Genomic DNA, 26,859 nt, shown 5'->3' on the forward strand with positions numbered 1-26,859 from the left:
AGGCAGAACAGAAACTGCCACATGCTTACTGGTGTCCATTTGTTATTACCACAAAATGTGTCCATGTGTGAGAGGTGCAAATACTTATAACTCGAGGCAACCCTCTCTCTTATAAACCTTGGTAATCAAAATTCATACTAGTACCACACCTATACACCACAAGAAAAACATAAAGCCTTCCTTTGCTGAGATTCTGCAAAAATAACTTCCAAACCCACAAAGGCATCCTATGGACAGCAATGCAATCACTTGCAGCATAATGTGTTGCTGAGGTTTGGCTAACACTCGTTCCATTCCACATACAGTTCCTTCCACCACTACCACAAACAATAATTACCAGACTGTTTTGGTTAGGCAGTACAGGTTACAAAAGCAGTTCACTCACCGCAGCAATACACTTGTTATAGGTTACTCCACAATGATGCACACTGCTGTACTACTTATAAAGTGAACAAAGACAGAGGAAGAGTCTCAAGTGCCACATTTTCTATATCAACAGGGTGCTCAAGTCCGTATACCCCAGATATGAATATGACATGGCCACTGTTCATGTGAGTATGATCAGTTGGCAATACATTCACGTAAACTATATGTGCAGAGACATGATGGAGCTCTCTGAGTATATCTCTAAGGCTGGAAGCAGAGTTTGATTGAGCGGTATCCTACAGTTACCAAGAATGATACTGCAGTATAAGCAAAAGATGATTAACTCAAATAATTAGCTTAGTAATAGCGTCACCCTGAAGGTACCCAATGTGTATCAGCCTAGAGTGACATGGAAAACACTCTCACCTGTTTTTGCCAGAGAAACCAGAACCTACCTTTCAAGTATTTTCATGTAGTGGCTAAGACATTCTCTACCTCCAGACTGACCCTTTTTTCAGGCTATCTCAGTCTATTAAGGCTACCAACTTAGTGAATACAATCCCAAATCTAGAAAATATCATTGTAGTGCTGCTCAGTGCTAGGAGCCTAAATAAGAAAATGCCCATCCTCAAGGCCTTCCTGGTTCTAGAAAATGTTGATATTTGTGACATCAATGAAACCTGGTTCCAGCACACAGGCAGTACTCTGTCCTTACCTGGTTTTACTGCCTACCACTTGGTTAGGCCTGCAAGTGGAGACAGCAGCAATGTTGTAATTCTGGTGGTGACTTGTCTGTATTAATCTGAAAAGCCATCATCTCTGGTCCAATCAACTATGGGAAATGACTTGGACTCCTTTTTATCCTAGTATCAGAAAAATATTCCATTTCATATCTTGGCCAAATACTGAACCTATTCATGACACCTGCACATAGCATGTGATAATAAACTGGAGTACCTTTCCACTGCCCTAAACTATCACTGTACATGGCCATCTTTACAGACTCATCAAATGCCAATTTCCTTGAACTCGGTGATGATTTCAGATGATCCAACAGTCCCCCACCCCCTCAGTGACTATAGTAAGTACTGCCACACATACCCACAGTTTATACTCCCATTTCAACTCTTGCATAGTCTCATGTCCCAGTTCACCACAAATACAACGTCAAATTCAGAGACCACCCCCCCCCCCCCATGGAATTCAACCATGAACTCTACAATAAAATAAAAAGCACACAGAGCTAAAGAAAAAAAACACATTCTCAGTATGCTAAAGTCAACTTCAAAAGGGTTAAGAAAAAACAAAGAGTTAGACCAAACTGTACATTGTTAACTATGAACTAAAAAATTGCTGTGTCATCAAAGAATGGCCACAAAGTGTTCTTTAATTATATAAGGAGCCTCTGAATTAATATCCAGCTTTGCAGTGAACTTGTATCAAATGACCTCACCCACTCAAATATCATGGCTATAGCTAACATTCTTGCAGATAAATTCAGGTCCATCTTTTCCTCCCTATCACTTCCAAACTTCCCAGTGCAAAGTATCCAGCTATTACCTCCCAGAATCCCCACTGAAGATATACTAAAAACATTCTCCAGGACCAAAACACCACCTCTGAGGGACTAGAAAACATACTGGGCTGTATCCTGATCAGTACAAAACACCCCCTATTGGACCTTCTCCTTAAACTAATCAACCACAGCCTCTGTACTGCAACATACTAGGGCTAGAACAACTATACTAGTGCCCCTCCACAAGACCAGCCACTCTGGGGACCCTAGCAACTGTAGCCCTAAGGTGATGCAACATATCATGGACCTTATAAATACGAATATAGGGAACCTGCAATCCCTAGGCCCAAATCAGTTTGGCTTTGAAAAGGGTAACTCATGCCTATTAAACTTAACTAATTTTTGAATGAGCCAAGAAGCACCAAGTGCTTTGACACACATACTGTTTACCTTGATTTATATAAGGCCTTTGACACTATACCCTACTCTGGCATTAGTGACAAACTTATTAAATGTGGTATAAATCCATGTGCAACACACTGGATTAAAGTTGGTGGCACACTATTATCCAAGAAATTTGTCACCAATTGTGTTCTAAAGCAACTTCTATTTGGCATTCATCACTTTGATGTAAATTCCAAATATAAAGACCTTTGGCTGACAAAGTTCACATACAGTTGCAAGCTCAGACCAATTATAACCACTTCCGAAGACCTTCTTATCCTCCAAGAGGGCCTAATTTGGAAAAACACATGGTGTCAGGATCATAGCTTAAAGCTGAATGCCAACAAATGTGGCACTGTACAGTTTAGGAAACAGAAACTCTCACACACTTACCATATAAGCTAAGCATCCATTTAAAAAAGACACTGTAATTCCAAACCTAGGTACCTTGGAGGATAAGGAACCTTTGATCATCTTGTATCCATTGATATTAGGAAAGCTCCTAACTCACCTAACCAATTACTGTCAAAAGAGGTCATCACCCCCCCCACTAATCCATTATCAAGCCCATACTAGATACAATGCATGTTTCACCATGCCCTGTCCAAGCACCTAGCCCAAATTGAAAAAAACAAACAAAAAAGAAACAGTTCATTAACAAAAAAAAAATCTTCCTTTTTTAATTTCTCCAAATCTTTTGGGTTTCTAATACCATGACGGGAATAGACCCCATTCCTAAGTCGAAGTACTATTAAAGTTCATGAAATTAGTATTATTTCAATCTTTGATGTCAGCCAGAAGTGCTCTTCTCAGCACTTGCAATGTGCCCAGTAATGACTCCTTCTGCAATTCATATGGAGTTACATTTATTGGTAACATATCTAAATACGATTGTAGATTCTTTTCTATAACTTCCATTGCTCCTACTACTATTGGGACTGTCTGGGTATCTTTCTTCCACATTGCTCTCATTTCTGCCTGCAAATCCTGATATTTTATGACTTTGTGTTTCTCTGTATGCAAGATACTGTAGTCACTGGGTGTGGTGATTTCAATGATCAATGCTACTTTTGTCTTCGTTTCATGGACCACTATATCTGGTTTTCTTGCATCTATCTTTTGAACTGTTGGTGATGGATGATCCCATGTGATGTAAACTTCATAATTTTCTATGATGCTTTGTAGTTCATGTTTCCAGTGTTTTTCAGCCACTTCAATACCGTAATGTTTGCACAATCCCCAGTGCAACAATCTTGCCACATTATTATGCCTTTCAGTATACAATCCTTCTGCCATTAGTATGTCACAACCAGCAACAAGGTGTGCGACTGTTTCCAATTCGGTTTTAGAAAACCTACATTTGTCTGTTTCTCCCACATGTTCAATGGACTTTGGAAACCAACGTATATGCAGCTCACTGTTTTGGACCGCCAATATTAACCTTTCATCTCTTGGTTTGAATTCCTGTATTTGTTCCTGATCAACATGAGGTTCTTCCAGAAGTTTTCTATACTTCCAGCTATACTTATGCATTTTCCACATTCCTTGTCTTCTCATCTGGTCCTTCACCTTATATTCTTTCTTTTGTTTTTGCCATATTCAGTTGCTGCCTGAGTTTCATCTACTTCTGATTTGATTTCCATTCCTGCTTGATGCTGATATGCTTCTGATAGATTAAGCAGAGGTCATCTTAGATTTATTCTTCAGTATGAACTCTCTAAATCACCAAAAGATGTCTAAAAGCTCTCTTTCCTTACTCTGTCCTACTTGATGATCTGTGCTTGACCTATAAAGCTGAAAATGATCCAGTCCTGCTTGATTCATTACATATAGGCAAGACCAATTGTAACACAAACAGAAGATCAAAGGACCTAAATCTGTACTGCAACATAAATAGAACGTACATTTCTGTCCCAAAGAATTTCACATATCTGGAACAAGCATCCATTTTTTGTAAGCATTGCATGTCCCTTATCAGCTTTATATGTTAGATGAATGGATGGAAAATTGCAAATCTACCCCAGACCTAACCCATCTGCCCCTTATACATGGGTGGGAGAGAATTCAGTTGGGTCTACCAGTGTGACAGCAGTGGTTAGGCTTCAAATGGCTTAACTGGTCTCTATTGCCTAATAGTAATTTATTAACCTATAACATCTTATTAAGCCTGCTTTTCATTATCCTAGTATTACCAGGCATAAATCTTCAACCACACTTATTTATTGTTTTTTTTAACCAGTGAACTGAAAAATACTGACCATTTTCACACTCAGCTCGGGCGAAATACAAATCATAAACATCATCATCAACTCCTCTTTTCCCATTTTTATGTGGAGTTGAGGTGTTGCTTCAACTGTCACAATTTCTCTCGATTCAATGACACTCTCCTATCTTCTTTGACAGTCATGCCTAACTGTTGAAGGTCTTCTCTCACACAATCCATCCATCTGTTTGCTGAATGCTCTCATTTCCTCTTGCCTTCTTCCTGTCTGTCCCAAATCATCTTTGCCAGATTGTCTTCTGCTTTCCTGCACATGTGCCCAAACCACTGTAATCTGTTCTTTTTCACTGTCTCTCCAAAAGAAGCTACTTAGACTTCTGCTCTGATGTCCTCATTTCTTCTTCAGTCCCACACTCTGCATCCTATCACCCAATTCAGATACTTCATCGCCATCACCTCTAGCTTCCTCAACTACTCTGCCTTCACTGTCCAGGTGTCCATAATACACAGTAATAATGGTCACACCATGTTTTGTACACCTTACCTTTCAGTTTCTTTGGCATTATTCGGTCATATACTACCCCTGACAATCTGCGCCAGTTGGAGGCATTAACTTTGATTCTAGCTTTCACCTCCACATTCAGACTTCCCTTCTCATCAACCACCCCTCCCAGATACAGCTTCTTCTAACTTCCCCCATTTGTTGCCATTACAACTGTTTTATCTGTACTTAGTTTCATCCTGTGCACCTTCAGTTTTACATTCCACTTCCCTATCCTTTGCTTAACCTCCTGCCCAGAATATGCCAGTAATGCCACATTATCAGTAAACAGCAACTTTATATATCTGTCTCCTCTGACCTGTTTGCTAACGTAGTTCATCACTAGTATGAATAGCGGTGGGGTCAGAGCTGAACCCTGATGCACACCCACCATCACTGGAAACTCATCTATGAGACAGAACACTGGTCATACTTGAGTCATTGAGTCCTTGTACATAGCCTGCACTAATTCCACCAATGTTTCTGGAACCTCAAACCACCAAAGGGCTGTCCAAATCAGCTTTCTTGGAGTCTTGTCATATGCCTTCTCCAATACTAGGAATGCCCAGTTGGGCTCAATCCTCATCTCTAGCTTTTTCTCAACTATCTGTCTTACTGAAAACATTGGGTCAGTTGTGCTGCATCCTGATCTGAATTTGAACTACTCATCTCCCATAAAACTTTCTACTACTCTGCATATGTGTTTATCAAGCTCCCTCTATGCCTCTTATGCCTTGTTATTCACTACTATGACTGCTTTCTTAGACCCTTTATTAGCCAGTCAGTATTCCTTCTTAGCCTGGTCTGTCTTTTCTATTTCCCACTTTTTTTTGCACCCTTTCCTTCTTATGATGACTTCCTGGACTTGTATTCCACCACCTTCTTTACTCATGTACCTTATTTCCATACCTTGTTCAGACACATATCTGTTCTATTGTTCTTATACATGCTGCTTTGAGTCACTGTCATTCTTCTTCAACTTCACCTATTTCCTGTTCCTCCTGAGGTGCTAGAGCTCTGAGTATTTCCTTAAACTCTTGTGTTTTGCTCCAGTCAACTTCCAGGTATTTAACCTCATCTCTGTTGACATGACAGCCTTCTCAGACCACTGCTTGCAGCTAATTGTGGCCACCAGCTGTTTATGCTGTGGATGACTATCTCACCGGGGATGAATTTGTAATCTCTAACTGTATCCCACTGCCCTTTCCTTACTAGGAGGAAGTCTACCTGAGTTTCAGGTTGGCCACTTGTATATGATCTTGTGACTATCGCTCTTGCTGAACCATGTCTTGGCCGTTATCAAGCTATTTGCTAGACAGAAGTCTAGAATGGCTTCTCCTTCTTTATTTCTGTTTTCCCCCAATACACACATGTGGAACCAGGGAATCCTCATATCCTGTTCTCTCTATATCCCTATACGAGCATTCAAGTCCTCCATTATCAACACCAATTCATGGTGTCCTGATTTATCTAGTAGGTCCTGCAACTGCTGACTGAATAGACCCTTTTCCACTCTATCTTAGCCATGACATGGGCCATAGACTGAGATTATACAAAGTGTCCTATCTTTAGTCCGGAGTCTATTTGCCATCAGTCTATCAATAATTCTGATAATATCCCTGTCTTCTGAAAATTCTCCCTTACCACAATTCCAGCTCCATTTCTAGACTGTCCTCCTCCTGAGTAGTAAACTCTAGATATCAAAGCCAAATGGCTTTGCTACACTTCCCTTCCAGCTTGTATCCTGGATACAAAGGATGTTCAACCTCCTCCTCACCATCATGTCATCCACTTCTAGTCTGCATCCTGTCAGTGAACTTATATTGAGTGTAGCAATCCACAGTTCATGTTTGTCACATTGATTGGTATTATGTCCAGCTTTTCACTCAACAGTACTATCTCAAGAATCCCAAGTTGGGCAACTGGGCATCAGTTACCCAGTAACTTATTGACCCAGGATGTCTGGGCTTTATGGCAGGCACTCACTGGCCAATAGAAGAACACAGACCCCTCCCACCATTAGTATGACTCTCTGGTATACGTTTGAGTATGCCAGGTACTCAATCCACTTATCACCAGCAAATATCCCTACCCATTTTGGGTGACATTATCCAACGTGACTCGATCACAAAAAGCCAAATTTTACACTTTCAATTTGCTAGCCCTGACACAGTGTACAGTCTGTGATATGTGTTTTGCTATCTAGAAGATACTGCACACCAAGGTTGATGCCCAAAACAATTGATCTATACAACTTTTTCACCTCCAAAGGCACCATATGACCTCTGTGCTGCTGTGCACAGCTCCATTCTTGGGTGAGTTTGAGGTGGGAACACTCAGCATGTTTTAGGAGGTGGGAAGAATCCCACACAGATGCAAGGATATCATGTAAACTCCATACATGCATTGGCTGGAGGTCTGGATAGAATCATACAAAATATTTCACAAACAAAATGGCAGAAATGTAAGCAATAACACAGTAGTTCAGATTAGCCATGTAGAAAAATGTACATGTGCAATACAGTAAAAACAGAGTATAAAGTACAACATTTGCATTAGTTTTTAAAATAGGTTAACCATCAGTAATTCTGTGAGAGAGAAGTAGAAAGAATGCTAGGGACAGTGTGTTAGCTGATTTATCCTGCATTGAAGCAGGAGCATTTGGGTTGGATGAAGTGCTGCTTTTTATGTTGTAGTCTGAATTTAGAGTAATTGTTGTTTTTCTTTATGTCACTGGGAGAGGGAGAAACTTGCCAAAGAAAGAGTAGATGCCTGAGAGGAGAATGCAAATGTATTGTTGTGGAGTTTGATTCTAAGGGATAATGAGAGTTGCTGTGTTTTGTGAGTTCTGCCTCAGGTTATATAAAGATTTTTTTTCAAAATGTTTAACTTCAAGGGGAGTAAATGTCTGGAGTTGAAATGCTTTGTAGATTCGGGATCCTAACAGTAGGTTACATCTTTGTTTTATGTGTAGCCTGTGATGTCCCCTCACTCTGGACCAGTAATCAAGGAGCCTGAATCCTCACCACTGACACTGGAGAGGGATCAATCAGTTGGAATACTAATGGATACACTTAGTATTTCCAGATGCAGACCTCTCTGCATCAAGCACAATTTCCCTTAAGAGCACACAGGAAACGCAGTTAGCCTGGGGTCTGGATTTCTCAATATCTGTCTCTCCCAATGTCCCCAGTAAGTCTTTCCACTGGCACAGCTGTGTTCAGCACCCTCTCTGTGAAACTAGTGCTTCATGTCCCTGATCTCTGTAGCTGACACACACACACTGTTTGAGATTTAATTTTCACACACACTAACACACACACACACACACACACACACACACACACACACACACACACACACACACACACGTGAGAAAGGCTGGCACAGATTATCCTGTCTATCAACTTTACCCAGACTATAAGGTAGATTCACTGCCACCAGTCAGTTACTATGAGGCTCTTAAAAGGGTATCCAATTATGCTGAGTGAAATTAATATTAATACAAATGGTAATGTTGACCAAACAGCCAGGCTTTCAGAAGTTGCCACGGTTATCACAGTATAAATATATGCAAATACTCTCAAAGCGTAAATATTTTCTAAAAGGACAAGCCACAGTGAAAAGTTTAAATACATTTAATAATAAATAATAAAAGAACAAGAAAATACTAAATATCTATTTACAGTAAACAAAAGAGTTTCATTCACAGGAAATATTAAAAATAACAGCTGGAAAGATTCACAGTTACAGAATAACAATATTTAACTATTCTCACTATATTTTCCTATCTGATTTAGAGAATTACTATCCCTGGTCACTTACTACCGCAAGGCAAGATGAAGTAGGTGAGTGGTCTTCCTTCTTAGTCAGGTTTCAAAAACAGAGTGCTCCTGAGACTTCAGTCTCCTAATATTAAAACATTATTTCTGTACAGAATGATATCACATACATCTGGTCATCTCCCTTCTGGTTCCCATGGAACCCCCATTGCTACAAGCTGTCAAAATTTAGCACCTATGTGTTACCATACACACAAGAGAGCTTTGGTCAGATATGCTGCTGCTCTTGGAAGTCATAAAACAATTTTAACACTTCTATTCATACAGAGCTACTAAGCCAGACTTCTCACAGACATTTCATCTCTGGCTGCATTCAGAATGTAAGATACAATCTTTATGGCCTAATTTAATTTCAGCTATTTTTTTCAAAGTTTGGTGCAGCTGGATAGTGATTAACCTCTTCTCTTCCAGTATGGTCTGTTAAAACATATACAGTTAATTCAGTTTCAATAATACATGTACATTTCTTTTCTTTCCAGCAGGGCAAACTGATGATACATTTTTAACACAAGCGACTTTACAAATACATTTTTAAACACAAGAATCTGTACAAATCAGTTTGATACCCAAATGACATATAATTCTTTACAAACCTCCAGCTAGCTTATGCTGGCATATGTTACACATCCACTGTCCTACATCTCCTGGCATGGCTGGCAATACCTCTTATCATCACATAGCCAGTGTTTTTTTTAGGGTGAGATTGTAATGACTTGGCAGATGCTGTTGGAAATTGTCTGGAGTGTGATGATGTTTTTCTTGGTGGCAAATGTGAAAATGGGTATTCTGTATTCTATATAAAGCAGCAAGACTCCTTTGCCAATGGTTGCTCTGGTTGGTTGAGATAGCAAAGGGGGGAATCTTTTTTGCCCCAGAAAAGGAAGGGGTTTATTTTTGCTCCCAATTTGTCTGTGTCAAAATGGAAGTTTACAGACTGTTCAAGCCATAATCCTAGGTATTTGAAGGCAGAACTTGTTCAAGCCATAATCCTAGGTATTTGAAGGTAGAGCTTGTTTCTGTGTTACACCTGTACAAGTCAAAGATGGTTAAAGAGTCAGGTGCATTGACTGTGAACTTTCAGAAGGCATTGTTTAAATCAAAGTGTAGCTGGCTTTATGTTAATATTAGGCTAATAGCTTTTGTGGGGTGCTCTGGAGGTGTGTTTGTTTTTTGTTCGTAGCTTCATAGGTGTGCACTAGGCTAATGGCTGTGGGGCCTTTACAAGCCTAGCCATAGGATTACCCTGGCATAGTGCCACCAGACCTTAGTTCCCAGTGTCTCTGTCGAGTAGCGCCACTGGAGTTATCCCCTGGGTGAATTTTCTGTTTCCCATCCACTCATCAAGATTTCTCCTGAAGAGGCTCAGCAAGGTGCTCTGCTTGGCATGTATGAGAACTCTGTTCCATAGCATGGGCAGTCTCTGGGTTATGAACCTGTTCCTCCAGCATGTTCTGTTAATTGTGGTAATGAGGTTCAGGTCTAGGGAGCATGTGGTGCGAAGGGATTGGGATTTCTTTAGATGTAGCATTTCTAACAGAGCTGGGTCAGACATGGCTTTGTAAGTCAAGCAGAGATTGCCTCTCTAAGTAGGCGATATGAGACAGAGAATAGTTGGAGTTTTTTTGAGTGTGTCCATATAGGACGAGTGTTTAAGGCCTAGGATCCTCTTTGTGAGGTACTTTTGTGGCATCTCCAGTTGTTGCAGGTGTCTAGTGAGGTACATGCCAAATGGGGCATTGTACTCGATGATTGGCCTAAAGAGGGAAGAGTAGAGGGAGACAATGACCTCTTTCTTCCTGGATGCATAACCCTTGGTAATGAGATGTGCCACATAGAAGGACTTTCTGACCACAGTGGCAATGTGGTGATCAAAAGAGAGGCTGCTGTCAACCTGTGTTCCCAGATCTCTAATAACGCCTTCTGTGTTCAGTGGACTATCATCAATGTGGTAATTCATGGGAACCAGGTTTTTCCCAAAGGGGATGATAACACTTTTTTGCCATTGAGCTTAAGGCCATGGTTCTGACACCCGTTGTTGGTCACAGTGAGGCCATTCTGTAGGATGTCAACATCACTTGCAGAGTTAATAATAGCTCCCAACTTGCAATCATCTGTGAACTTTGTCAGCCAGAATCCCTTCGTGTTGGCCTGGACTTCAGAGAAGTAGATACCAAACAGGAGAGGACCCTGGACCGAACCTTGTCAGACTCCACTCGTGACTAATTGGCAGTCTGACTTGGAGTCAGCTACTTTCACACTGTGGGTTCTATCTGTGAGACAGTTTGCAACCTACCTAGTGATATGAGTGTTGATGCCAAGCTTAGTGAGTTTTTCTATGATTCCTGAGTGGGGAATGGTGCCAAAAGCCTTGGCCACATCAAGGTAGACTGTATGAACTACCTTGCCTTCATCCACAGCTCTGGTGACTGACTCAGAGAAGTCAACCAAGATGAGCAGGCATGATCTACCCTTCACAAAACCAAACTTTGTGGGATCCAGAGTTTGAAGAGTCCTTATATCCTGGTTTATTAGGTCCATGATGATATGTTCCATAGCTTTGCATATCAGACTCGTCAGACTAATGGGGCAATAGTTCCCAGGGTCTGTAGTCTCCTTTGTGGAGAGGGATGACTGTAGCAGTGCGACATTCAGCAGGGGCAAAGCCTGAGGTGAGGCTGCGATTGAACAGGGCACACAGGTGAGGTGCCAGTTCACTCAGTAGTTGATGTAGAACACAAACAGGGATATTGTCAGGTCCCACAGAAGCTGTATTCTTGGCCTTGGACAGTGCTGTTTTAACCTGTGCAGCAGTAATACTGGGTGCCTGGCAATCTACTGGTACTGTGATTGGTCCTTTGGGGGGGAGGGGTAAAATTGGCACTGAATCTGTCCGCCAGTATACTGGCAATATCTGTTGGCTTGGTATAGGAGGTGCCATTGTACAGTAGCTCAGAGCAAATCTGAGTATTGCCGTGGAGATTCTTTACATAACTATAGAAGGCCTTGTGGTTGTCTTTACTATCTGCTGCAATTCTGCTTTCATACCTAGCTTTAGAGGATTTGATGAGGGATCTCAACATTTTGTCAAGGCAGATAAGGGAGTTTTTCCAGTATTGGGACTTCACCGTATTCCACATCAATTTCCTCCTTCTGTTGTAGAGTTGTTTATGGCAGGGGATCATCAGATTGGCTTACTTTTTTTGGAGGACAGTGTCTTGGTTCTATTGGGTATGGTGAGATCCATGCATTTGTGTATGTGTTCGTACAGTGCATTGATGTATGATTCTGCAGTCATGCAACTATTCTCCATTTGCATGGGTGCCGTGAAATTAGCCACCTCTGTTTTTAGGATCCCAAAGTTGGAGAAGCTTTTCATGGTGGTTACCTTTGCTGGGGGGGGGGGACGTGGATTTCCAAGGTGATTCATTTGTGGTTGGATCTAATCAGGGAGGCCCAGGGAGAAAAGCTCCAAGTTAGATTACATTAGAAACATTTACAAATTAATATAGTATACAGTCTTCAGTAAGGTTGCAAACATTTATAGAACATAGTTGACACAACTAGATATAGCATCTAAGTTTCACACAGAGTTTCACACAGATAAGGGCTTAATCCCTTAATGAGCTCTAGATATGCCACAAAGAAAAGTCAGATACTTTTTAGAATCAAATGACCAATTTGATTAGGCAAAGGTATCCAAGACCAGTGGGTGGGAGTTAGCAGGGTTTAAACAAGGACATTACCAGTGCATTTGAAAGTGTAGTTTAAGGCTTTTTTTTGAACTGGGTTAAAGAGGGCTGGAGACTAAGTTCAGCAGGTAGAGAGTTCCAAGTTTTGCCTACAGAGTTAGCAAATAGAGTTCCCAGCCACATGTATGCTTTTGGTTGTTTGAACCAGCAGTTTGTCAGCAGAGAGCAGTGACCTCAGGTTGCTGTAGGGATTAATGATCTTGTTTAGTGCTGGTGTCTTATTGGGGTGGTTTAGAACTTTGTGGGCTATTATAAGTTGGTTGTATTGGAGAAGACTAGTCCATTCAAGCCATCCTAGTTGAGTTAAGTTGATACAATGGTGGGTCCTACAGGTTGTACCTGTAGCAAATCTAGCAATATGGTTGTAACAGCTAGCAAGTTTGGTAAGAGTGGTTTTATTCAAGTTAGTGAAAAGGGGGGATGCATAGAGAAGAGTAGACAGTAAGTGGGAGCAGGCTATAGTTGTTCTTGCAAATGGAGTGAGGAAAGGTTTGATCCTATAGAGGGAACACAGTTTTTTGTTGATGGTTTGATTGACATGAGTATCATATTTTAGGGTATTGTCGACCGTGACCCCTAGGAGTTTGTTGTGAGCATCTGGGGATATAATTGTGCCATTGTTGGATCTTATAGTAAAAAATGGTGAAGAGGATTTACAGGTGGGGGAAAAGATTAGCAGCTTAGTTTTGTTGGGGTTTAAAATAAGATGACGGTTTGCGAACCATTTTTCTAATCATTGAAAGTATTCTGGGTTAGGTCATAAGCTCAGTTGAGGAGGAGGATGCACAGATTAAAGTGGAGTCATCCGCATATTGGATGCAGGTGGCCTTGGGAGTGATGGTGGGTAGGTCATTGATAAAGACTGAGAAGAGAAGTGGTCCTAGTTTTGAACCTTGGGGGACTCCTAGTGTGATGGGTAGATGAGTGGATAGTGCATTTTGCCATAAAACTGCTTGTTGTTTTTCAGACAGATAAGATTGGAACCATTTAATTGCACAGTTGTTTAGTGACAGTTTCTTATTATTTAGAAGGACTGACAAAGTTAAAGTATTTCAGAATAGGGGGAATCTCACAGAACAAGAAGAGGTGCAATTGTACAGTGCTAAAGGGAAAATAAGGGACTACTTCAATAATATGCATGAGTTTAGAAAGATTCCTGTTAAGCAGCTGATTTTTGATAATAACTCCAGAGCTCAAAAACATCTAGCACAAAGGCTCAGGCAACAGAAAGTAGAAAGGGTTGTTGCCAAGCTTAAGGAACCTTTAACAAGAAAAATAACCAGAGATCCTGTAGAGATATTAGAAATATTTTGGAAATTTTATGAAAATCTATATAAAGCAGAGAAATGTAGAAATCAAGAAAAGGACAAATGCAAATATATATGGAAGAATTAAATATGCCACGGTTAGAGATTGACGAGGCTCAACAGTTAGGATAGGAGGAGATTAGATAAAAATGGTGATGTATAACCAATCTACATGAAAGTCCCCAGGAACAGATGGCATTCCTGTGGAAGGTTAGAAGCTAGGAAGGAAGAAAGTGATAAAGATCTGGAAGATTTTAACAGTATTTTAAAAGGAGGAGACGCATCATCCTGGAATTAAGAGATAGCGGCTGAAATACCTAAAGATGGTAAAGACCCATCAGATCCAACTTCATGTAGGCCCATTTTGATTCTAAACCATGATTATAGTGTGTATGTCTATAATGGCTAAAAGAATGGCAAAGGTAATGCCAAAATTGACAGCTATGGATCAATGTGGTTTTGTGAAGGGGGGACAAACATTTAACAACATTAATAGAACAATGATGATCCAGAAGGAAGCAGAATGTAAGAAAATAATATTGTTTTTGGTGAGTCTTCATGCAGAGAAAGTATTTGAAAGAATAAACTAGGATTTTAAGAGTAGGGCAATGGAAGCATTTGCATTCCCTGATAAAACCATAAGGTTGATTAGCAGGATATATGAGGAATTGGAGGTGAAAATTAAAGTGGAGGGAGGTCTCTCTCTCTCTGATGTTTTGTTTGAACAATAGAACCAGGCAGGGATGTCTTCTTTCCCCTTTGTTCATCATCATCATCAGCCCCCCTTTTTCCCATTTTCTGCACCGGGTCAGGGTATCGTATTAACCGTAGCCATTTCTGTCAATTCAATGCCACACTCCTGCCTTCTTCAACACTCATGCATGACTGTCTCAGATCTTCTCTCACACAATCCATCCACTCATTTTATACATGATAAAACCAGAAAAGGACATTTCAGTGTTGCAGAACATTCTGAGATAGTTTCAAGTCTTTTGCGGATACAAAATTAATGAAGATAAAACAAAGGCAATAGCTGTAAACTATGTAACCACACAAAAGTTGGTTCAGCAATATCCAAATTTATGGGGACATAAAGAAATCATTACAAGTATGGCTTAAAAAGGATTTTGTTGTGGCAGCTAATGATATGTGGGAAGACTAAAAAAGAAGTTATGTACTCACCATAACATTCCATGTGAGTTGTTCTATCTTGCCTTCATTCTTCACTGATGGGTTCGGAGCCAATCCTCGGCTCTGACACGACCTTTAGCAAAGCTCAAAGATTACCAGTAGCTTGAGACCAAGCCCCTTATCTCATGATGCACTGCTGGAATTGCCTCAGATCTTGTTTGCTCTGTGTACCATATCCTAGTAAGAGGACCAATCTCTCCAGACAGGAAGAAACATTGAATAACCAGGATGAAGTCAGTTTCTAGGTCAACTGTCAGCCAGGTGGGGGAAGAAGGGAGAGACGTGAGAATGAAGGCGAGATAGAACAACTCACATGGAACGTTATGGTGAGTACATAACTTCTTTATGTGAAGTTGTTCAATCTCGCTGTTCATTTTTCACTGATGGGTAGCATCCCTAGCACCCTAATTCATGGGTGGCTCATGGGAGTACATTTTTCAGGACCGTAGAACCAAAGGAAGCCCTGTCCCTGGAGGCCTTGTCCACTTTGTAATGAATGATAAACTGTGAGGCTTAGACCAAGTGGCTGCAGCACAGATATTATCAAGGGGTAACTTGGCTTGAAAGGCCGAAGAAGTAGAGACTTCTCTGGTTGAATGCGTCTTCACTTTATGCAACAAAGGCCTATTAGCAGATGAGTAAGTGTAGGTGATACAATCTGAAAACCACTTAGAAAGGGTTGTTTTAGCCACTGGTCTACCTTTTTTGGCTTCAGAGAATGAAACAAAAAGCTGATCTGACTTTCTGAAGTCTTTTGTTCTGTCCAGATAATATCTAAGCTGTCTGTGAACATCAAGTTTGTGCAACATGTATTCTAATTTGTTGGTATGGTTGGGGAAAAAAAACGGGCAACTCAATAACTTGATTGATATTTGTCTCAGAACATACTTTAGGGAAAAAGGAAGGGTTAGTCCTATGGGATACTCTGTCAGGATGAAAAATCATATGGGGGGCTTGATAGATAATGCCTGAAGCTCTGACACTCTGCAGGCAGAAGTAATGGCCACTAGAAAAATAGTTTTCCATGACAGAAACTTGAGCTCACTAGATGATGCTGGTTCAAAGGGAGGAAGAATAATATGGCATAGCATTAAATTCAAGCTCCAGGGAGAATAAGGAGTCTTCACTGGAGGTCTCATGTGAAAGGTACCTTTGAGGAAGGCCTTGGATAACTGGTGTTGCATAATGTTTAGTCCATCAATACCTAGATGAAAATTAGATATAGCTGCTAACTGGACCCTAATGGTAGCAGCTGCCACTCCTTCATGAAAACTTTCAGTCAAGAATTCTAGTATGGATGACAATGGAGCTTGGTAAGGATCAAGGTTCTTGTTAGAAGCCCAAATGGAAAATCTTTTCCACTTACTACGATACAATTTTCTGGTAGAAGGTTTGTGGGAGGCCAACAAAATTTGACTTGTGTCATATGAAAGATTATGAGAGCCTGGCTATACGGGGAACTGGAGCAGCCAAGTGGTTAGCTTCAGTGACTGCAAGGAAGGATGGAGGTCTCCTGACGGGTGTATCAGAAGGTCTGGAACTGGGTTCAGGATCCATGGATCCTCCAAGAGATGATGGTAAAGAAATGGAAACCAAATCTGCCGGGGCCAATGAGGGGCTATAAGAATGACAGTCCTTCCCAGTGACTTTGCTTTCTGTAAAAATCTGGGTATCAGTGGAATTGGGGGAAATGCATAGAGGACACCCGGGGCCAATCTATACGAGTGCATCCCTCAGGGGTTCTCCCGGAGGGGGTATCATGGCAAAGTAGCTTCTGCATTTGGTGTTGATGTGGCTGGCAAAAAGATCACAGCAAGGCTGGCCCAATTTGTGGAAAATCCTGTCCACAATCTCCTGTTTGAGGGACCACTCATGTGGCAATAAAATTGCCCTGCTCAGCTTGTCCGCTATCATGTTGGATCTCCCCGAGATGTGCATTGCCAACAGAAAGCACTGGGATGACACAGCCCACTGCCAAACTCTGAGTGCTTCTCGGCAAAGGGGGTAAGACTTGGTCCCGCCCTGTTTGTTCAAATACCAGACCACTGACATGTTGTCTGTCTGTATGGCAATTGTCCCTAGAGGAAGAGAGTCCTGAAAGTACTGCAATGCCAGAAGTACCACTCTCACCTCTAGAACATTGATATGCAAATGTGACTATTGATCCGACCATGTGCCTTGGGCAGTCTTTCCCTGAAAATCCCCCCCACCCTATCAAGGAAGTGTCCGTGGTCACAGGGGCTACTGGAGGGGGGAGTACAAAGGGGCATCCTATTGTGACATGTAGAGACATCAACCACCACTGAAGATCCCTCTTGCAAGAGTTTGTAATCAGAATCATATGGTTCATTGGCAATTCCTGGTAAGATCATTGCGTGAACAGGAGCCATTGAAGAATCCGCATATGCATCCTCGCCAATGGAATGGCTAAAATTGCTGCCGCCATCAAACCTAGTACTTTCAAGACTTCTGCGGCTGGAGCTCTGTTCTTTGACACCAATGAAGTGATGTGTTGGCAAAGAATTGATACCCTTTCAACTGGAAGACGTAGAGTGGTGGTTGAAGTGTCTAACTCTGCCCCTATGAAGACGATATGCTGCGATGGCGACAAGGCAGAATTTCCGAAGTTGACCGTAATGCCTAAGTGGTTGCAGAGTGTCAGAGTGGATTCTGTTGCCTGAGTCAGTTGATACCTGGTGGTGGAGGTAAGGAGCCAATTGTCTAGGTACATACATTTAGTAAACACTCTGGAGGCTGTAATGAGACCAAAGAGCAGGGCACGAAACTGGTAGTGACTGGCTCCCAGCCAGAAATGCAGATGATCTCTGGATGGTCTGGCCATTTTTATGTGGTAGTATGCATCCTTGAGATGGATCAAGCACATCCAATTGTCCTTCCCTAGAAAGGGAAGTATGGACTGAAGCGTGACCATCCGAAACTTCTCTTTTTTCACAAATTGGTTCAGTCTGCTGAGGTCCAAGATGGGTCTCCAGTCCCCTGTTTTCTTTGGAACCAAAAAGAATCTTGAGTAAGTTCTGAATCCTGTTTGGTCTGCTGGGACTGACTAGATGACTCTTTTTTTCTAGCAACTTGTGGACTTCTGTGGTTGCTTGTTCACTGTAACTGGGTGGAACATCTGGGATTCTCTTGATGGGAATGGGTGGAGCGGAGAACGGTATGAAATACCCTCTGGAAATGATACTTAGTACCTATCTGTCATTTGTAATATCTATGAACAAACTCCACTCCTCGCAGGTACGGAATGCTCGGCCAAACCAATATATAGGTAAACACAAGAGGCCAGCATAAACAGTCAAATACTTTTATTTCTTAGAAGATAAACACAAAACAAAAATAGGTTAAATTTCAAACCGGTTTCGGCTTGGCAGACTTCTTCAGTGAAACTGGCATATGATATATATATTTGACTGTTTATGCTGGCCTCTTGTGTTTACCTATTTGTAATATCTAGCCAGGCTTCTGGGTACAATAATAAGTGACCCCCGACCGCCACCAGAGCAGAATAGTCGGGCCTCCTCTAAGGAACGCTGGTAGGTTGGCCAAAGAAGTGATCTCTGTCACCCTGGTGTTGCAGACCCCCTCTGCCACGAGGGCCATATCTTCCATTATTACCCCCTCCTCTGCCCCTGGAGGGGGGTTCTCCACATGTGTCCTGAAAGGCTCCTTGGGCTTTCCAGAACCACATCTTTCCTCCCCTTTGGCCTTTGGGATAATGCCGAAATGCCGAGTAGGGGTGGAAAAATGGACTCCGACGGCAGGCAGAATCTTTCCCTCCTGTTCACACTTAGTCAATGTTTCCTTTACCTTTGGCCCAAACAAGGATGAGTTGTCAAACGGGGTGTTTACGAATGAAGACTTGAAAGGCTCTGCAAAGGAACCAAGGTGCAGCCAGGCATGCCTGCGAAGAGCACTTCCTGTACCTGCAGCCCTACTTGAACCATCAGCTGCATATGATATGAGACGCATGGACGAGTTCACAATGGAATTAAGGGTAGCAAGCTGGGCTGCAGCTACAATACCCTGAAGAGAATCTCCCAGCTCCTTAAGGAGATCTCTTTGCACTCTGGTGAAATGGGTCAGATAGTTCAGTGATCGAAGAGTGAAAGTCGCTGAACTGAACACACATTTCCCATATCTATCCATGACCCTGGATTCTCTGTTAGGAGGATGGATAGACGCGGAAGTTTCAGACAATTCCTTCTTGGTGGCTGCCACCACCACCATGGCATCAACAGGAACTCCTTTAGACAGAAAGGAGTTATCCACAGGGGCAGAAATAAATTTATTAGGCCTCCGAGGGACAGGCTCCATGGACTCTGGCGACTCCCATGCCCTATGAGAGATCAATTGCATAAGCTCATCATAGGGTGGAGACACCCAGGAGGTGGAAGGTTTTGACCCGAAAGCCTTCAAAAGAACCGACTCATCCTCAGTAGGACTTTTGGACTGCCAATCACCCCTCTGCCTAAGGATCTCAAGTATCTCCACAAAGGAGATGTCCTCAGAGAGGGATCGAGGGGACCCTTCTGACTCATCCAAGTCAGAGTCAGATGTCAAGGACTCCTGTGGGGAGTCCAAATGCCTCCTCTTGCACAGTCTCTTTCTGGGTACTTACTTAGTGGAAACTTCTGGGGAAGTCTCAGAAGAGCAGGGAGTGCCAAATGGGGCTACCTGAGGCTCTCGATCTCTACTCTTGGGGTGACCGATTGTAGCAGAAGTGGACACAAGCACTTCAAGGGTAGAAGAGGCCAAACCTGGTGATGAGGAAGTCTTTGGAGACAACACTTGCCTCGTGGCTTTGAAAGCATCACGGCTCCAATGAGAAGGAGTAGATGGACCCGAAGGGACTGTGATCCCCTCCCGCACCGATGCCGTGGGATCTGAGCCCAAGGTAGGACCCAAGCTCACCTGAGCCGAAGCCCCGAGAGGAGGAGTCGGCACCGGCAAGTCAGTGGGACTATCCTCCCCGGATCCGACAGGGGAGTGTCGGCTCCTAGAGTCCCCGGTCAGCACCGAGGATGTCCGAGCAGATGGAGCTGACGACACTGGAACAGCCGTTGGCTCCAAGGGTTCTACAATCCTCAAGTTGGCCTCCTCCGGCTCCGAAGGACCAGTATGACTTGAAGGAGGAGTGGTCTTCGGTTCTGACACCCGGGTCGGAGCCGACAGCAATTTAGCTAGGCCTGGTGCCGTTAACAGTTTTTGCACCAGTCGATCCATATCCAAATCCGAAAGGCTAACAGAGGACCTGGAAGAAAGCACCGATGGTGCCGACTGTAGAAGTGGAGAAAAATGAGTCTCGGAGACCAGTTCCAAGCAAGAGTCCCGGCTCTGAAAAGAACAGACTGTCGGCTCTGGGGGCTGTGGAGCTGAAGTCACAGTATATTCTACTTTTTTTATTTTTTTGCCTTAGACACTGAGGAAGATTTTGAAGATTTTGAAGATTTGCTGGCCCCATCCTGGTCAGACAAAGCTTTTACAAAGGAGTGCTTAAGGAGACCTCGATCTATAAGTTTTCTCTTCTTCTCAGCCAGCACCCTAATAGAAAATGAGTAGCAGATACTACAGGACTCCTGAAGGTGCACCTCACCCAAACAATAAACGCACTGAACATGTGCATCTGTCACAGACATTTTTTGTCCACAGTCTGGACATTTTTTAAAGCCGGACTTATGTTGTTTTTCTTTATCTTCAGACATAATACAGATATACAGAAAAACTAACAACTATGAAGAACACTCAACAACTGCTATGATCAAAAAATCACAAACAAAAGCCCAAAGGGGCCATTCTAGATATAAATTACAATATAGAATTTAAATATAAACTCCTAAACTAGACTACACTACTACAGGCCAAGGGCCAAGAAGCAAAAAGTAGTGCATCATGGGATAAGGGGCTTGGCCTCGAGCTACTGGTAATCTTTGAGCTTTGCTAAACGGCTGTGTCGGAGCTGAGGATCGGCTCTGAACCCATCAGTGAAGAATGAACATCGAGATTGAACAACTTCACATCAAAAGATAATACAAAAAATGAGAAACCGGACACTCTATTTTATGGATATGGATAGCAAGGTACAAGCAGTGAGAATGTTTTAATCCCTTTAGTTTTATACACAGGTGAGGCATATTTTTATAAACCAGAGAAAAAGCTGTGGATTGCAATTAATAAAGAGTTGAAGGATTTTTTTTTCTAGGAGGTGAAGAGGGAAAGAGTCAAGTGGGATAAAGTGATCCTTCCAATAGAGCAAGGTGGTTTGGGATTACCTGATTTGAATGGGGTATTTCAGAACTACACAGTTAAGGCTCCTATACATAGCACAACCAGAAAGGTATAATTCAAAGTAGAAAGAGATGATGATGAAACTGGAGGAATCTCAAGAAACAAGGAGAGACTGGGATTTTTGATGCAGATCCTTAAGGAAAACAACAATTACAATACAGAATATTACATTCATAAAGTAGAAGAAAATATTCTAAAAACTAAGCTAACAAGGGGGTGGAGAAAGCAGATTCTACTGATAGGGATGACTGCAATTTTGAGTACAGAGAATAGGCAAGAGGGGGCTAGAATTTACTGGAGAAAACTGGCAAAGGAACCAAGGTACTGGGAGCAAATAATCAGAGAATGAAATGTAATAGAATGGCAAGAGGATAAAAATTCATTTAGACTGCAGGCTAAAGATTGTCCTCCCTATCAAGGACTAATATCAGAGTATAGGTAAAGAGAAAGAAATAGGGGATCTTAAGTGAAAGACCACAACTAGTACAGTTTTTAGTAGAATCTAGAACAGGAAATGCTGTTAAAAAGGGATAATTAGTAGGGCATACAAAAATATTGCATGATAACTATAGGAATCAATCAGAGAATGTTCAAAAGGATTGGGAAGAGACACTGTATAGGCAATTCACAAAGAAACAATGGTATATATATATATATATATATATATATATATATATATATATATATATATAACTCCCAAATATGCAACAAAGTCTAGAAGATTTAGAATCCTTGCTTGGAAGTATTTGCATAGGTATTTTATATCCCAAGCAGACTGCAAAAAATTTTTTCCTCACGTAGATTGCAAATGTTTTGTGATAGAAATACTAATACAACAAAAATACTTGGTGAGCAAATTAGTATAACTAAGGAAATGATTTTTTGAGCTATGATACAGAATTGGAATTGCCTAGATCTAGTAAGACCTTGTTGAGTTTAATTCTGGTGGCTGCCAAAAAAGCAATCACTTGAAAATGGAAATCAAATTCTAAACCAACTGTACTAAAAGTAGATAATATAGTAACAGAGATTAAACAACTGGAATTGGGTTCTTTAGAAAACGGTAGGAAAAATTACATAGAGAAAAATAGAAATTGTGGAAACAATATAAGCAGAATAATGTTTTGGAGGAGGAATGAGGTTTAAGGAAGGCAGGAATTGAATGAGCTTTGTAATGTTTGACTGCCAACTACTGGATAGATTATAAGTGATGTATAATGTTATCAACTGAAACTATGTCAATATGTTTTGTTTTCATTTATATAAATGCATGATTCCCTGTGTCATAAGTAATAATTTAATAAAGCTGTTTCTTGTTTTAAAAAAAAAGAAAAAGAAGCATAGCTGGCTCAACCAGCAAGCACCCTGTGCCAGTCCCACAAACTAGCACCCCCACCTATCAGCTCTTCAAGTGAACAGCAAAAAAAAAGGACTTCTGCAAACTTGCAGGCTGCTTACTGCAGACAGACAAAACCACCCAACCCAAGCCAAACAAAGTATGTCCCTTCTACTGTTTTAGTGGTACACCAACCGGGTGGCCAGATGCATAACACATGCTCCCCCACCTCCTTGCCCCTGAACCTCCTGCCTCACCCTATAGTAATAAAAAAAATCTTGTTTTGAACTGTAGCAAACAGTGCTCAATTTATACCCTGCCTGCACAGAGCACTCAGATTTTAGTTAAAAAATCTTTTCTCTTTCAAACTGTAACAACTGCTTGCTACAAACGTAGCAAGCAGGTGTTACAGTGTACACACTTCATGGAGCAGTACAGCACTCAGGTTTTAGTTTAAAAAAGATCTTTTTTTTTTTTTTTACTTTTGTACTATAAAACTGCTTGCTGCAATGCACAGTTGCTACAGTTTAAACCACACACAGAGCAGTGGTTTGACCACAAATGCAATAAAAGCTTTTAAAAGTAATCTGGATGATGAATGGCCAATACTGCCCCCTATCACTTTGCACCCGGGGAATTTATCCCTCTCCACCCTAGCTATACTGTTAGTTTTGGAGGGGTTAAGAAGTAGATTATGGTTTATAAGCTATTGGTGGAGCTTATTTAAGTCTGACTGGACATGATACTGAGTGTTGGTGCTATAGTGTCTTGACTAGTAACTAACCATGTCTTCTGCAAAGAGGATGAGTGGGAAAACAGGGCAGTCACAAGGAAGTTTGTTAATGAATATTGAAAAGAGGAAGGGGGCAAGAATGGATACTTGTGGTCCACCTTTTATAAAAGTCAAATTCTGATTAGAAGTATACGGTTTTAACACTGAAGTGTCTGAGGAAGTTTTTAACCCGAGAGTTCCATCTGGGATAACACTAATTGTAATTAGTTTGTTTAGAAGAAGATAGTAGTCAGTTTGGTCAAATGCCATTCTCAGGTCTGTAAGGAGACCTTTGTCAGTGTCTTGCAGTGTTTTGCATGATGTCATCCATTTAGGGATCAAAGTATTGTCATAGTACTTCATCCTGGCCAAAATTCACGCTGTTTAGAATTAATGGAAGTAGTTAGTGAGTTGGGTGAAGACTATTTTTTCTAGACGTTTTCCCAAAGTGGGAGAACAGATATTGAGCAGAAGTGAGAGGTATCTTTTGGGATGGATTTTCTAATTTTTGAATGTAACTATTCACTTACCCTATCCCAGTTAATCATCCAAGCTATTTAATCATGCTGTTTTTCAAAGCACATTTTTTACCTTAATTATGGACCATAATACATAAAACCCAGTACAATCTTCCACCTAGATTGAAGTAGCCTTTTCTCTAAAATAATTATACTACCTGCCCCTCAGTCCCTCCTTTCCCTTGTTCACTAAGACATACTCTATCCACAGCCTATAACCCCAGAGCTTTGCAGGTAACATACCGATATATATCCCATTTATATACCCATTTATATCCATGCACTTTATATCATCTCTTTCTGCTGCTTGGTTTCCCCACAAACTAAGGACATTTCTTAAAATGGAACTTTATTTCACTCCTTTTCAACAGCACCACCAACTTCTTTGTTCCTTCTTTTTACTTCTCCTCTTCCAGGTTCTCCCTCTTTCACTCTCACTGAATCATTCCAAAGTCCAAATCAGTCCAAAGTGCATGACAACATGTAAGGTGAACCCCCCCCCCCTTATTGTTTTCAATACTACATAACTCATGCTACTCTTCCAGCAGTACCTGACCTACCTTATCAACAGTCAACCAAGGAATAACTTTTCCCCACACTCAGCCATTTATTTTACTGTAAATCTCACATGCTGTTCCACTCAGTATCAGGTTTATTGCCAGAGTCCTGTTACAGCTTCACTAATACCATCTGTTTTCCTCCATTACTATCCTTAAAACCTCTATTCCTATCCTTTTTAACATGTCTACTTCAATTTGTCTCTAGTTTAAAAGCAGTTCTCAACTAGCCTTCTCACTAAATGTCTCCCACTCCCTAAAGCACAACGGTCAAGTTTTCAAATCCTCTAGTATGCCTAATATAAGCAGAATAGTTTGTCATTCCCATATCTCTCTAAATAATTCCAACCCATCATCATCTCTGCCAGCTTCTAGATCTTTCACTATCTACTCTATCCACAATTTCCTTCATTCCTCCTTTAGCAACTCCAGAACCCCCCCACACACAGACACACACAACCTCTATACTCACATATGTGCATTCTAGTCTTAGGCTAACTTTTCAAATGCCACTGACAGCTCCTCCTTTTCCTGCTCTTAAATCTTCAGATCAAATTCTAATTCTCTTTTCAGACCATTCATCTCCTTCTCTAACCTAATAACCCTTCACCTCATCCCCTACACCACTGATTACACACACACACACACACACACACACACACACACACACACACACACACATATATATATATATATATATATATATATATATACCATACATACTACCACAATTCTTCACACACTTGAATTTACAATTTTGAAGTCTATTATAGGTCTCCAGTCATCTAAGTAATCCTTTTGGTTCCTTATTGAAATGTCATGACCCCAAATGCCGAATCTCGACATACCATAAAGAAAAGACCAAAAATTTATGAAATGCGGATATCAAATATCACTCTTCTCCTTTAAACTTATTTTGTTGCAGAAGGGGCAAATCTCTCTACATGTCCAGATCTGGGGGTGTCTAAGCCCCAGAACATATACACATATGTATATTCCAGCTCCGAGATTGCTGTACTTCAGGGAAAAGGGAATATTCCAAGAAATAGCAATCCTGAACTATATGTAAGCCTGGATGTTTAACCATTCAGTCTTCACATTATGAGACTAGCTATTGTGGATCCCAACCTATTAAATTGTCGTGAAACCTTTCTCATGAAGAAGCCAGAGTAGAACTCTGTTGTGTCAAAGTTGGGAACATTCCCCATAAAAATCACTGTTAGAAATGTTACACTGTTTACCTTCAGAAAAGAAAAGAATAATTACAGACTGTACACCCTTGAGCACTTCAAGGTCATCTCGGTCATGTAAGAGATCTAATATCCAAATGAAATTTTGAAAGAAGATAGCCAAGTAGTTTCTGTTGAGCTGCTACCAAAATTTTGACATATTAGTGCTCTGGTAGACCTGCTATTTCAGAATATGAAAGAATGGTTGGCTGCTTTTGTAACTGCTTGTGGGATCCTAACAAAGGAAGATCAAAGAAGAAGTACAGTTCTAAAAATATATTTACCAGAAGAGTATTTTTTTAAGCAGAATGATTACTAATTCACAAATTCATAATTTAAAAAGAAACAGGCAAAGGCAGAACTAAGTGTCCAGTACATTATGAGATATAGCTGGGCTCCATCTGAAGCAGGCAGCTTGTGATTGCAGCTGTACACCCCTTGGGACACTGGGTTAATAAAAAACTATAATATGGCTCTTATGTTCTCATCTGGGTAACTCACATTTATGTTACAAATTCTTGCGGCAATGGTCCTTATAATCTAGCTAAATAAGTAACATGTAGAAACTACAGCCTGCACTATATCTGTCCCCAGGAGGAAACAGGGAGAGTCTGAATATCTGCTGGTGTTTCTAAAATTCTAAAATCATGGTGGACACCTTAAATAAATCGCCTTTCTTTTTCAGGTTGACACAGTCAGCAAGTAATACACAACAAAAATAGTCCTAAGTAGTTCTATATCAAGGGTTGAGAGAAACCCAAAACCCCAAAAAAACGGAAATTGAAAGGCAAGAAAGATTTGACTACAAGATCAGAACTATAATCCAAAAAATAGCTGGCTAATGTGAATAGTCTGTCACTTCAACAAAAATTGTAATCCTTTCTGCTACTTCTTCCTCTAATTCTCTGGCTCGGAATTATTTTCTTTTCATAAGATACCACATAACATTTGGTCAGTAATTATGAAT

General features: G+C 41.1%; 1 protein-coding gene across 1 annotated transcript in view; it reads right to left on the bottom strand.

Annotated features, from left to right (window-relative positions):
* The window catches only part of FBXL13 (F-box and leucine rich repeat protein 13), a 2,081,262-nt gene that overhangs the window by 1,324,991 nt on the left and 729,412 nt on the right, over positions 1-26,859 (bottom strand). The window lies entirely within an intron of this gene.

This window comes from Protopterus annectens, chromosome 11.part0 (assembly GCF_019279795.1).
Source record: "Protopterus annectens isolate FY-2018-M chromosome 11.part0, PAN1.0, whole genome shotgun sequence".
Lineage (NCBI taxonomy): Eukaryota > Metazoa > Chordata > Ceratodontiformes > Protopteridae > Protopterus > Protopterus annectens.